Raw genomic sequence first — 13,457 nt, forward strand, 5'->3', positions numbered from 1 at the left:
CACTCACTTTTGCCACTAACGCTGCTCCTTCTTCAAAGTTGATGCCATTAACGTTCCCACTAACGTTCCAACTTTCCTTCCTTCCACGTTAGTGGCCAAGTTAGTGGTACTAACGTAGCCACTAACGTGGCTCTTCTCTGCTTCTTGTTACCTGAAATCAATCAAACAAAGTGCATTAAAGTCCTGCTCTTAATCATGGGATCATGCATCATCCATTTTATCATTTAATTCATGCATAATTCTCATGAAATCATTCAAAATTCACAATGTTTGCTTGAATCATGGTGTGAATGCATTTTTATCCAAATACTTGCTCATTTCCTAGAAAAATTCATGAAACCACCCTAAAGCATACAAAAAATGGCTAGTAAAACTAGCCAAGATGTCCTGGCATCAGCACTGGACGCGTGGAAGGGGGCAGGTAGCTGGCATTGGACGCCTATTTTGGGCTTTCTAATCCGAAGCAAATTATGGACTATTATATATTGCTGGAAATCTCTGGATATCAGCTTTCCATAGCCATTTATAGCGCTCCATTTGGACTTCTATATCTTCAGAAAAGGTCTTCCGAATGCTGGCAAGTCAAATCCGGACAGCATCTGCAGTGCTTTCTTTGTCTCTGAATCAGACTTCTGCTCCATCTCCTCAATTTCAGCCAGAAAATACCTGAAATTGTCCAAAAATACAAAAACTCATAGTAGAATCCAAAAATATGAATTTAACACTAAAACCTATAAAAACTTAATGAAAATTAAATAAAACACACTAAAAACTATATGAAAGTGATGCCAAAAAGCGTATAAAATATTCGCTCATCACAACACCAAACTTAAACCATTGCTTGTCCCCAAGAAACTAAAAACACAGTAGCATATAAAAGAAAATTAAGATACAATAAATTTCCAAGTTTCAAATGAAGCTTAGTTACAATCAGATGAGCGGGACTTAGTAGCTTTTTGCTTTTGAATTGCTTTGGCATCTCACTATCCATTGAAACCCAGAGATGTTGGCATCCTTAGGAACTTAGAATCCAGATGATATTATTGACTCTCTTAGTTAAACACAGCTTTTAGAGTCTTGGCCGTGACCCTAAGCACCTTGTCTTCCAGTATTACCACTGGATACAATAATGCCACAGACACTTTAACTGGGTGAACCTTTTCAAATTGTGACTCAGCTTTGGTAGAGTCCCCAGATAGAGGTGTCCAGAGTTCTTAAGCATACTCTCTTTGCTTTGGACCACGAATTTAATCGCTCAGTCTCAAGCTTTTCACTTGACACCTTTACGCCACAAGCACATGGTTAGGGACAGCTTGGTTTAGCCGCTTAGGCCAGGATTTTAATTCTTTGGACCCTCCTATCCATTAATTCTCAAAGCCTTGGGCCCTTTTACCGTTGCCTTTTAGTTTAAAGGGTTATTGGCTTTTTCAATCTGCCCTCCTTTTCCTGCATTTTTTGGGCAGTAATGGATTTTTCTGCTTTTTATTTTTTTTCTTTTCGCCATTTTTTTCGCATGCATATAATTTTTTTCTTTTGCAACATGCTTTTTCTTCTTCTTTTTGCTACTTTTTCTTGCTTCAAGAATCAATTTTCAGATTTTTTATATTATCAATAATAGTTTTTCTTTTTCCTTATTCTTTCAGGAGCCAACATTCTAAAATTTCAACTTCAAACATGCACTGTTTATTTCATACATTCAGAAAACAAAATCAAATGACACCACATCAACATAATTAAACTAATCTTATTTTAAACTTGAAATTCATGCATCTCTCAATTCTTTTCAATAAAATTTTTTTATTTAAGCAAGGTGAGAGATATATGGAACATTTTACAACTTGAAGACATCAATGCAAATGATCATGCAACTAGAACTAGAGAACAGATAAATAAACATACAGAAAACAAAAAAATAACAGGAAAGGGGTGCAAAGAGAACGAATCCACCTGAATGATGGTGGCTAGTGCTCCTCCTTAAGGATCTAATGTAGTGCTTGATCTCTTCAATGTCACTCCTTTGTCTTTGTTGAGGCAGCTGCACAGGCTCTTGTGCATGCTTCCTAGTTTGCTCCATCCTCTTCTTCTATACTTAGGAGTCGTAGAAGTAAAAAAGCAAAGCTTTTGCAACACCAAACTTAAGAGTTTTGCTTGTCCTCGAGCAAATTAGAGTAGAAAAAGGTGGGGTAGGTGGAGCTTCTGTGGGACCTACTAGTCCTAAGAGATTAGGAATTTCAGATTCCCTTCTCTCTTTCACTGGCATTTGAACGCCCAGGGGATGCTCCTTGGCTGGCGTTCAACACCAGCAATGCTACCCATGATGGGTGTTGAATGCCCAGTGAGGGCTTCCTTACTGGCGTTCAACTTTGACACTCCATCCAGAGTGCTCTATTTTTACTATTGTGAAATTCTATCTCTTGACTGATGCACATGATTGATGAGGGCAAAAATGATTCCACACAAACTTACCGGCAAGTGTACCGGGTCACATCAAGTAGTAATAACTCACAAGAGTGAGGTCAATCCCACAGGGATTAATGGATTGAGCAATTTTAGTTAGGTGATGAATTTAGTTAAGTGAATATTTGATGATTTGAGTGAAACCTGATTAACAGAAGCTAAATTGCAAGTAAATAAAAGGGAGAGGGTAAATTAACATAATCTTAAAGTGCAGAAGAATTAAATTGCAGAAACTTAAAATGCAAGAAAGTAAAATTGAAAAAACTTAAATTGCAAGAAATGTAAATACCTGAAACTTAAAGTGCAAGAAATGTAAATTGCTTAATCTAAATTGACAAGGAACTTAAATTGCATTAAGATTAAAGGGATTTGGGTATTGGGATTCAGATTGAACTAGAAAATGTGAATTTAAGTAAATCAGAGAGCTATGAGGTGAAGAGATTCAGCTCAGTAGCAAAACAGAAATGGAAAATTGCTTGAAGACACAAATAGCAAGAAAAATAAAATCAATTATGAAACCCTAAAGAGAAATTGACAATTGAAGAAGAGTAATGAGAATAGAAAGTAGATCTAGATCTCAATTATTCCCATGACAACACAGAAAAGAAATTGCAGAAGAAATGAAAATGAAAACAGAAAAGGAAATTTAGGTCCAACTTTCAATTCTTAGAAAAATGAAAAGGAAAAGCAAAAGATGATTCTAAGATGAAGAATTCAGTAGAGTCCTCCAATCTTAGTTCAAAACCCAAAATAGAAAGTAAAAGTTGCAGAAGAAAGAAAATGAACACAGAAAGAAAACTAGATCTAATCCTAATTCCCAAATTCAAAAATGAAAATTAAAATTGAAAAACTAAAAATGAGCAAAGGTCCTCTTCAAATCAAATTTACTCCTATTTATACACTTTCTATTTTTGTCTTCAAATATTGGAATGGGCTTTTTGCTTTGGACTTGAAGAAGAGTGGATCCGGATGGCTTGGTTCAAGTGGCATGGGTCTAGGTGCATTTGGTTCCCTCCCAGGAGAGCATTCCACTGGGGCAGTGAACTCCACGTTCACTTGTCATGTGTGCTTCCTTTGTGTGAATTTGGCCTCCCCTAGCATTCAATAAGTGAACACTACGCTCAAATTGTGAGCGCTACTCCTCATGTTGCTTAGTGCGCTCTCCATTTCCCTTGGTGCTCTCTCTTCGAAAACGTTCACTCTAGTGAACGTCACGTTCACTTTTCCAAACGCTGCCTCCTTGGCTAGCGCTTTGGTGCGCATGCTTCCTTGGCCAAAAGTCATGAAAACGTTCACTTTAGTGAATGTGGCGTTCACTCATTTGAACGCTCATCCTTAGTGTGCGCTTTGGTGTGCTGGTTTCCTTGCCTAGTGTTGCCTTAATGAACACCACATTTGGTAATGCAATGCTTTCCTGATTTTTTCCTTTCTTCATCATTTCTTCACCTACAAGTAACCAAACAACCAATCAAAGTCTCACCAAGATCACAAGATCTTTGCATTGTTCATGAAATCAATTATTTCTAGCATAAAACCTATGATTTTGTTTCAAATAAATGATGTTTGATTGATTGAAAATAATAATGAAAATCCACTCCAATTACTTACTTATTGTGCAAGAAAGTACATAAAACCTAATGAAACTAATGAAAAATGCTTGTAAAACTAGCATAAGATGACTTGTCATCACAACACCAAACTTAAACTTTGCTTGTCCCCAAGCAAGCACTAAACATGAGAAGAAATGAAATGAAACAGAGAAGCATATATCCTTATTTAGCAGGTAATTGAATTAAGACTCTGGGATTTTATGCAGACAGATGCAGCTCACTTATTCTTTACTGATAGATAAGAGATGTTTCTTTGAGGATTCACTAGAGTTGCTGTTATAATTCCTTGCTCTTTGATTGATCCCTTTTTGATTTTTCCTTCTGTCTTTTGCTTAGAAAGCTTATTTCTCAATGGTAACTCAGTGTCAAGTGTTGCAGTAGCCTTTTGGCTCAATTTTGCTCAACACTTCTTCACTACAGACACTTGGCTCACAATTCTTCTTAGGAACATTGATGCCCAGCACCTCTTTGGGTTACTAAATGCTTTGTAACTAGGTTACTCTTGATAATGGACTTTCGGTTGGTAATCCCGGATTAGTTAATCCAAGTTAACAAGTTTTAAAAGACTCCTCAGAACCTAATTGTCCAAGAATATCCTAGTACAAGAAGCACCACAGGCATATGTTCTAAGGTCCAAGCTATTGGTGTCTAGCCTTATTGTTCGTTTCTTTGCCAATTCTTGGCTTTTCTTTTTTTTTCTTTCTCACTTTTCTTCATTTCCCAGGGATGTTCATTAATAAAAGGTTTTATGACAGCAACTAAGTTTACACTACAGAGAACATTCTATTATGCAGCCTTTATTATTGAGCTTATCATCCAATCAAGCAATTACCACCACAAAACTTCATTCTAATTCCCTCCATATTGGACAATCACTTTCTTTTTCAAACATTTTCTCTTATTGATGCAAAAGGGAAACAAGACATGAATTTACTGCAGATGAGTGATAACAAGCATAATACAGATCCTAATAAGAAAGCTACTCAAGATATGAAAGTGCAGAATATAAAATATTTTGAGGCATATCATGTTTCAGACATGCATTATCCTTATTTAATTAAAGCTATAAAAGGGACTCCACCACCTCTAGTTTTCGTGCTCTTTCCCTCTGCTGGATTCTCCCTTCTTCTTCCTTTTATTGCTTGTTTCTTGGGGTTCATCAACAGGGCACCTACGATCCTAAATTTGGTCTACCTGATCCCAGAACCCAGCATCCTTCAATCCTTGTTGCATGTGTGCTATATTTTTATTGGCTTGTGCTCTCTGATGGTCTACCAATTCTTGGCATTGCTCAAATGGCTTGATCTGTTGGTTCAATGCTGGCATGCTATGGACTACATAGTCCAACTTTGCTTGAGTTACTATATCATACTCCATTCTGTCTAAGTTCCTATGCTCTCCAATTTTATGATATATATTCTTCCATTGGTAGAGATTTTGGGTGTACTCCCCATACTTGGCTTGTCGTAGGGACAATCTATCAAATAATTCTTGAAAGTTTGCCGATTGTTCCTTTTGCCTATCCAGAATTCTTGCTTGAAATTCTCTTTATTGCTCCAACATCTTAAGCTGGAAGGTTTCTTGTTGTTCCATCATCTGCCGCTGCCAATTCTCTTGTTGCTCTCGATCCTTCAAATACTGCTCCTGTTGCCTCAAGTATTGCTCCTGTTGTTGCTCCTGTGCTCTCATGTATTCTTGAGACATTTCTTCAATGGCTCTTTGCATTTGGCTCAAGTCTATTGCACCAGAAGCTTGTTCCCCCTACACTTGTGGTCTCTTCCTTCTTCCTTGAGTTCTTCTCTCTTGCTGAATGTTAGTGTCAGTGACACCTTCCATGCTTTGCTTGGTAACCACTCTGCTTCCTTTTACCTTCTCTGTATTTTCATCCTCAAAGAGTACTCCTGCTCTATTGCACAGCCTCAGAATAGTGCTTGGGTGACCAAGTCAACTTGATTTTCCAATGTCCTTAGCCATCTCTTGGATGCTATCTGCAATAAGCTGTGGAATATTGATTTCTCCTCCCCTCAAGATGCAATATGTCAGAATTGCTCTCTTTATTGTGACTTCAGATGTATTTGTAGTAGGGAAGATGGATCTTCTCACTATCTCATACCAACCTTTGCCTTCAGGTATGAGATCCATTCTCTTCAAGTAGCTTGGATTTCCTTCTGAGTCCCATTTCCAATCTTTGCCTTCAAAGCATAAACCACTTAGTATCTCATCAAGATTATTTTCACCCTGCATTCTGTCATCAAAGCTGGGTTCTCCATAGGTTATCATTCTTATCTGAAAGACTCTCATGATGGATGATGGGCTGAAATCTACCTCAACCCCCCTAACATAGCTCTTGTAGAGAGGGCTGGTCTTGCTTGACCTCACAGTATTTGCATAGACTTCTCTGATCATGGTTACACTTATGTCTGTGAGAGGTTCACATAGAAGCTCCCATCTCCTCTCTACGGTTATTCTTCTCATGATGGGATATTCTCTATCTTTCAATCTGAACCCCATCTCTGGAATGACTTTCTTTGATTCCATTAGCCTATAATACCTTGATTCATAAAATTGAGACTTAAATCTTTAGGTATCATAGGTTGGTGGTTCAGTTTCAGCTGGTTCCTTTCCATTCCTTCTTCTGGAACTTGATGAAGCCATGCATTAAGAAAGAAAGAAGAAGAAAGGATGAACTTTGGTTAAGGCACGGTTTAGGATGGAAGAGAATGGGAGGTAAGGTGCTGTGTGGTGTCTTTGGGTGAGAGAAAAACAATGTAAATCTTGTGGGGGACTTATACGAAGAAAGCAAAGGTGTGTGGCTTAAGGAGTGTTGCTTCCAATTTATAGACAATGTCATGAAGTCTTGAAGCAAAACACAAGGGTAGAGGATTCGGTTAATTTGCCATGAAGGGTGAAGATTGAGCAAAGCATTATTGAAAGTTCACGGAATGGACAGCTTGCATGTAGAGATGGATGAAGACAAGGATCACTCCCTCATTAGTCATGTGGTTCGGCCTCCAAGGTGCTGATTCCTGCAGCGTTGAGCCTTCCAAGCATGCACATGTGACTTGCTTTTCTCCTTGGGACAACTGTGCATGCATGAGCTTTGTCCTTTTCTCGAATACCATCATTCCTAACCACGTGAATCAAGCAAATAGTGAGTTCACACTTTAAATTCCATAGGGTGAAGTGAAGAGTAATGAAGAAAAACAAAATTTATTATATGTTTCTTATTTATGAATAACCAATTATGCCTTTTAGATATTGAATAAAATTTTGATGAACACCAAACTTGTTTCCTTCTAAGTATTCCATATAAAACCAAATGAATATCTGTCATAATTGGTGTATTCATTATAAGGAACATTTTATTTACTACCATGCTATCATAAACTCATAAAATGATGCAAGGTATGGTTTATCTATTCATGAATTTGAGCCTTTGAGTGAAAATAATTTTCTTGAAATTCATAGCATATATAGACACCAAACTTAAGATTTGGCTATATACTTAAACAAAATAAATGAATATATATCCTAAATTGGTTCTATAATCAATTATGCATGAAAAGCTATTTTAAAGTGCCTTTAGGCACACCAAACTTAGGAGTCAAACATATGCTTCAAAATGATGTGTGCAATTATCAAAGCCACTCATGAGAGCTCAAATTTATGCTAGAAGAATCATTAATTATTGAAATTAAAATAACAGCAAGAATATTAAATCATGGGCTGCCTCCCATGGAGCACTCGTTTATTGTCACTAGCTTGACATTGGTCCCTTGTTAGCGTGGCTGATGATTGTGGTGCCTCAGCTTGTCCCCTCTCACTGTGAGCCTTCTTCCTGTGCGTTGATGGTCAATCTCCACGTGTTCCAATGAGAGTATCTTATTGACGATGTAGTAATCATCAGTTTGTGGATCTGTCTCCAACTGCTGGTATATTAATCTTACTCTGTCCCCTTTTGAGAATCCTTCAGTTGGTGTCTTTTTGTTCTTCCACCCTTTTGGAATCCTTTTCTTACTCTTCTTTCCTTTCTTCAATTGTCTTTCTTTCTTTGCAACCGGTTTTATGTCAGGGACCTCCTTCTCAATAATCAAATCTTCAGTCCCTTCCTGCCTTCTCTTCTCAGCCTTCACATGTTCCTTACCCTCTTTTTCTTCTCCACTGTCCATTTCTTGCTTTATAGGTGAGCTGATGAGCGCTTCCTTGGGTTTTTCTTTCCACTGTAAATCCTCTTCTTCAACCCTCATGCAGCTTTTCTCTTCAACAGTATGCTGTACTTCTTGGAAGACATTTAAAGTGATCTTCTCATTATTTATCCTCAAAGTCATTTCTCCTTGTTCCACATCAATGATGGCCATTGCTGTGACCAGGAAAGGTCTTCCCAATATCATAGAGTCATTCCCCTCTTTACCTAAGTCCAGGATTACAAAATCTGCTGGGAATATGAATTTCCCTACTCTGACCAACAGATTTTTAATCACCCCCTCGGAAATCACCAGGGATCTATCCACTAGCTCCAATGACATATGTGTAGGCTTCACTTCTTCTATACATAGCCTTCTCATCATAGACATAGGCATCAGGTTGATATTGGATCCCAAATCACACAGTGCCTTGTCAATGATTATGTTACCAATGGTACATGACAAGAAGAAGCTCCCAGGGTCCTTGAGTTTTGGTGGGATGCCTTCTTGGATCACTGCACTACATTCCTGGGTTAAGATCGCTGTTTCTTTCTCATTCCAACTCCTCTTCTTGTTGATAAGCTCTTTGAGAAAGTTTGCGTATAGAGGCATTTGTTCTAGAGCTTCAGCAAGTGGAATGTTGATCTCCAGCTTCTTAAAAACTTCTAAAAATTTTGGGAACTGTTGATCATTTAGCTCCTTGTTGAACCTTTGAGGATATGGAATGGAAGGAGTGTATGGCTTCTCCTCCTTCTTCTATGCTTGTGAATGTTCCTTGGTGCACGAAATTGTGATCTCTGGTAATGGCTCCAAAAACTTGGTGCTCTAATCTCAATTCATAATTTGTCACAACTTCGATACAACTAACCAGCAAGTGCACTGGGTCGTCCAAGTAATAAACCTTACGTGAGTAAGGGTCGATCCCACAGAGATTGTTGGTATGAAGCAAGCTATGGTCACCTTGTAAATCTCAGTCAGGCGGATAATAATTGATTATGGAGTTTTCGAAAATAATACTAATTAAACAGAAAATAAGGATAGGAACACTTATGTAATTCATTGGTTAGAATTTTAGATAAGCGTGTAGAGATGCTTTTGTTCCTCTGAATCTCTGCTTTCCCGCTGTCTTCATCCAATCAGTCTTACTCCTTTCCATGGCTGGCTTTATGCAAGGGCATCACCGTTGGGATCATTTTTATTTACCCTTGCCTTTCGGTTTTAAGGGTTACTGGCTTTTTGCTCTTGCCTTTTGGTTTTAAGAGCTTTTGGCTTTTTCTGCTTGCTTTTTCTCTTCTCTTTTTTTTTCGCTATTTTATTTTTTTGCAAGCTTTGTTCTTTGTTGCTTTTTCTTGCTTCAAGAATCATTTTTATGATTTTTCAGATTATCAAATAATATGTCTCCTTATCATCATTCTTTCAAGAGCCAACATATTTAACATTCTTAAACAACAACTTCAAAAGACATATGCATTGTTCAAGCATTCATTCAGAAAACAAGAAGCATTGTCACCACATCAATATAATTAAACTAAGTTCAAGGATAAATTCGAAACTCATGTACTTCTTGTTCTTTTGAATTAAAACAGTTTTCATTTAAGAGGGGTGATGGATTCATAGGACATTCATAACTTTTAAGAAAAAGTTACTAAATACTAATGATCATATAATGAAGACACAAACATGGATAAGCACGTATCATAGAGAAAACGAAAAACAGAGAATGTAAGAACAAGGAATGAGTCCACCTTAGTGATGGTGGCGTTTCCTTCTTGAGGAACCAGTGATGTCCTTGAGCTCTTCTATGTCTCTTCCTTGTCTTTGTTGCTCCTCCCTCATTGCTTTTTGATCTTCTCTTATTTCATGAAGGATGATGGAGTGTTTTTGATGTTCCACCCTTAATTGTCCCATGTTGGAACTTAATTCTCCTAGGGAGGTGTTGATTTGCTCCCAAAAATTCTGTGGAGGCAAGTGCATCCCTTGATGTATCTCAGGGATTTCTTGATGATGAGCTTCTTCATGTGCCTGTTGAGATTCATGAATCTGCTCTCTTGTTTGCTCCATCCTTTTCTTAGTGATGGGCTTGTGAGATGAATCTTTTCATCTCCCATGGCTCAGAGGTGGAAGCATTTGTCTTCCCTTTCCTCTTTCTTGAGGTTTCTCTGGCCTTAGGTGCCATTAATGGTAATGGAAAAACAAAAAGCTTTTGCTTTTACCACACCAAACTTAGAATATTGCTCTCCCTCGAGTAAGAGAAGAAAGAATAGATGAAGAAGAAGAAGATATGGAGGAGATGGAGGGATATGTGTATGGATGTGAGTGGTGAATGGAAAACAGAAGGGATGACCATGAATGGAGAGATAGAGAGTGAGGTGGGCGGGGATCCTGTGAGATTCACAGATCCTGAGATGATCCTGTGGTGTCCACAGATCCTGAGGTGTTCAAGGATTTACAACCTTGCACCAAATTAGGCATGTAAAATGCCCTTGCACACAACTCTGGGCGTTCAGCGCCAGATTGGTGCCCATTTTGGGCGTTCAACACCCATTTGTTGCCCATTTCTAGCGTTGAACGCCAAAACCATGCTTGTTCTGGGCGTTCAGCGCCAGCTCTTCTCCAGGGTGCAATTCTGGCGTTCAGCGCCCAGATGCTGCCTATTTTGAGCGTTCAGCACCCAGATACTGCCCATTTTGGGCATTCAGCGCCAGAATCATGCTCTGTTCTGGCGTTGAACGCCAGACAGGTGCTTCCTCCAGGGTGTGATTTTTCTTCCACAATTTTTGATTTTGTTTTCAATTTTTTTTATTTATTTTGTGGCTCCACATGATCATGAACCTAAGAAAACATGAAAAACAAAAATAAAATTAGATAAATAAACCTTGGGTTGCCTTCCAACAAGCACTTCTTTAATGTCAATAGCTTGACAGTGGGCTCTCATGGAGCCTCACAGATGTGCAGAGCTTTGTTGAGACCTCCCTACACCAAACTTAGAGTTTGGATATGGGGGTTTGACACCAAACTTAGAGTTTGGTTGTGGCCTCCCAACACCAAACTTAGAGTTTGACTGTGGGGGCTTTGGTTGACTCTGCTTTGAGAGAAGCTTTTTCTGCTTCCTCTCCATGGATGCAGAGAGAGAACCTTGAGTTGTAAACACAAGGTTGTCCTTATTTAATTGAAGGATCAATTCTCCTCTGTCCACATCAATCACACCTCTTGCTGTGGCTAGGAAAGGTCTTCCTAGGATGATGGATTCATCCTCTTCCTTTCCAGTATCCAGGACTATGAAATCAGCAGGGATGTAAAGGTCTTCAACCTTTACTAACACGTCCTCTACTTGTCCATAAGCCTGTTTTCTTGAATTGTCTGCCATCTCTAATGAGATATTAGCAGCTTGCACCCCATAGATTCCCAGTTTCTCTATTACAGAGAGGGGCATGAGGTTTATTCCTGAACCAAGGTCACACAGAGCCTTAAAGATCATGGTGCCTATGGTACAAGGTATTATGAACTTTCCAGGATCCTGTCTCTTCTGAGGCAATGTCAGTTGATCCAGATTACTTAGTTCATTGGTGAACAGGGGAGGTTCATCTTTCCAAGTTTCAATACCAAATAATTTGGCATTTAGCTTCATGATTGCACCAAGGAACTTGGCAGCTTGCTCTTCAGTAACATCCTCATTCTCTTCAGAAGAGGAATACTCATCAGAGCTCATAAATGGCATAAGGAGGTTTAATGGAATCTCTATGGTCTCTAGATGAGTCTCAGATTCCTTTTATTCCTCAGAGAGAAGCTCCTTATTGATCACTGGACGTGCCAGGAGGTCTTCCTCCTTGGGATTCACGTCCTCTCCTTCCCTTACATGTTCGGCCATGGTGCTTATGTCAATGGCCTTGCACTCTCCTTTTGGATTCTCTTCTGTATTGCTTGGGAGAGTACTAGGAGGGATTTCAGTAATCCTTTTACTCAGCTGGCCCACTTGTGCTTCCAAATTTCTAATGGAAGACCTTGTTTCATTCATGAAACTTGCAGTGGCCTTGGATAGATCAGAGACTAAGTTTGCTAAACTAGATGGATTCTGCTCAGAATTCTCTGTCTGTTGCTGAGTGGATGATGGAAAAGTCTTGCTATTGCTAAACATGTTTCTTCCACCATTATTAAAGCCTTGTTGAGGCTTTTGATCCTTCCATGAGAGATTTGGGATATTTCTCCATGATGGATTGTAGGTGTTTCCATATGGTTCACCTATGTATTTTAACTCTGCTATTGCAGGGTTCTTAGGATCATAAGCTTCTTCCTCAGAAGATGCCTCTTGAGTACTGTTGGATGCAGCTTGCATTCCATTCAGACTCTGAGAAATCATATTGACTTGCTGAGTCAATATTTTATTCTGAGCCAGTATGGCATTCAGAGTATCAATTTCAAGAACTCCCTTCTTCATAGGCATCCCATTACTCACAGGATTCCTCTCAGAAGTGTACATGAACTGGTTATTAGCAACCATGTCAATGAGTTCTTGAGCTTCTGCATGCGTTTTCTTTAGGTGAATGGATCCACCTGCAGAAGTATCCAATGACATCTTTGATAGCTCAGATAAACCATCATAGAATATATCCAGGATGGTCCATTCTGAAAGCATGTCAGAAGGACAGTTTTTGGTCAACTGTTTGTATCTTTCCCAAGCTTCATAGAGGGATTCACCATCTTTTTGTTTGAAGGTTTGAACATCCACTCTAAGCTTGCTCAGCTTTTGAGGAGGAAAGAACTTGGCTAAGAAAGCCGTGACCAGCTTATCCCAAGAGTTCAGACTGTCTTTAGGTTGAGAGTCCAACCATATTCTAGCTCTGTCTCTTACAGAAAAAGGGAAAAGCATGAGCCTGTAGACTTCAGGATTTACTCCATTCGTCTTAACAGTATCACAGATCTGCAAGAATTCAGTAAAGAACTGAAAAGGATCTTCAGATGGAAGTCCATGAAACTTGCAGTTTTGTTGCATCAGAGAAACTAGCTGAGGTTTCAGCTCAAAATTGTTTGTTCCAATGGTAGGAATGGAGATGCTTCTTCCATGTAAATTGGAATTAGGTGCAGTAAAGGCACCAAGCATTCTGCTTGCATTATTGTTGTTGGGTTCGGCTGCCATCTCCTTTACTTGTTCGAAATTTTCAATAAGGTTGTCTCTGGATTGTTGTAATTTAGCTTCTCTTAGTTTTCT

General features: G+C 38.8%; 1 non-coding gene across 1 annotated transcript; it reads left to right on the forward strand.

Moving 5' to 3' along the window:
* Positions 1–12,878: 12,878 nt before the first annotated feature.
* LOC112787082 (small nucleolar RNA R71) lies at positions 12,879–12,986 on the forward strand. Its single transcript, XR_003194517.1, has one exon. It is a non-coding gene; the product is annotated as a small nucleolar RNA R71 (small nucleolar RNA).
* The last annotated feature ends 471 nt before the right edge of the window (positions 12,987–13,457 follow it).

Source organism: Arachis hypogaea, chromosome 20, assembly GCF_003086295.3.
Source record: "Arachis hypogaea cultivar Tifrunner chromosome 20, arahy.Tifrunner.gnm2.J5K5, whole genome shotgun sequence".
Lineage (NCBI taxonomy): Eukaryota > Viridiplantae > Streptophyta > Magnoliopsida > Fabales > Fabaceae > Arachis > Arachis hypogaea.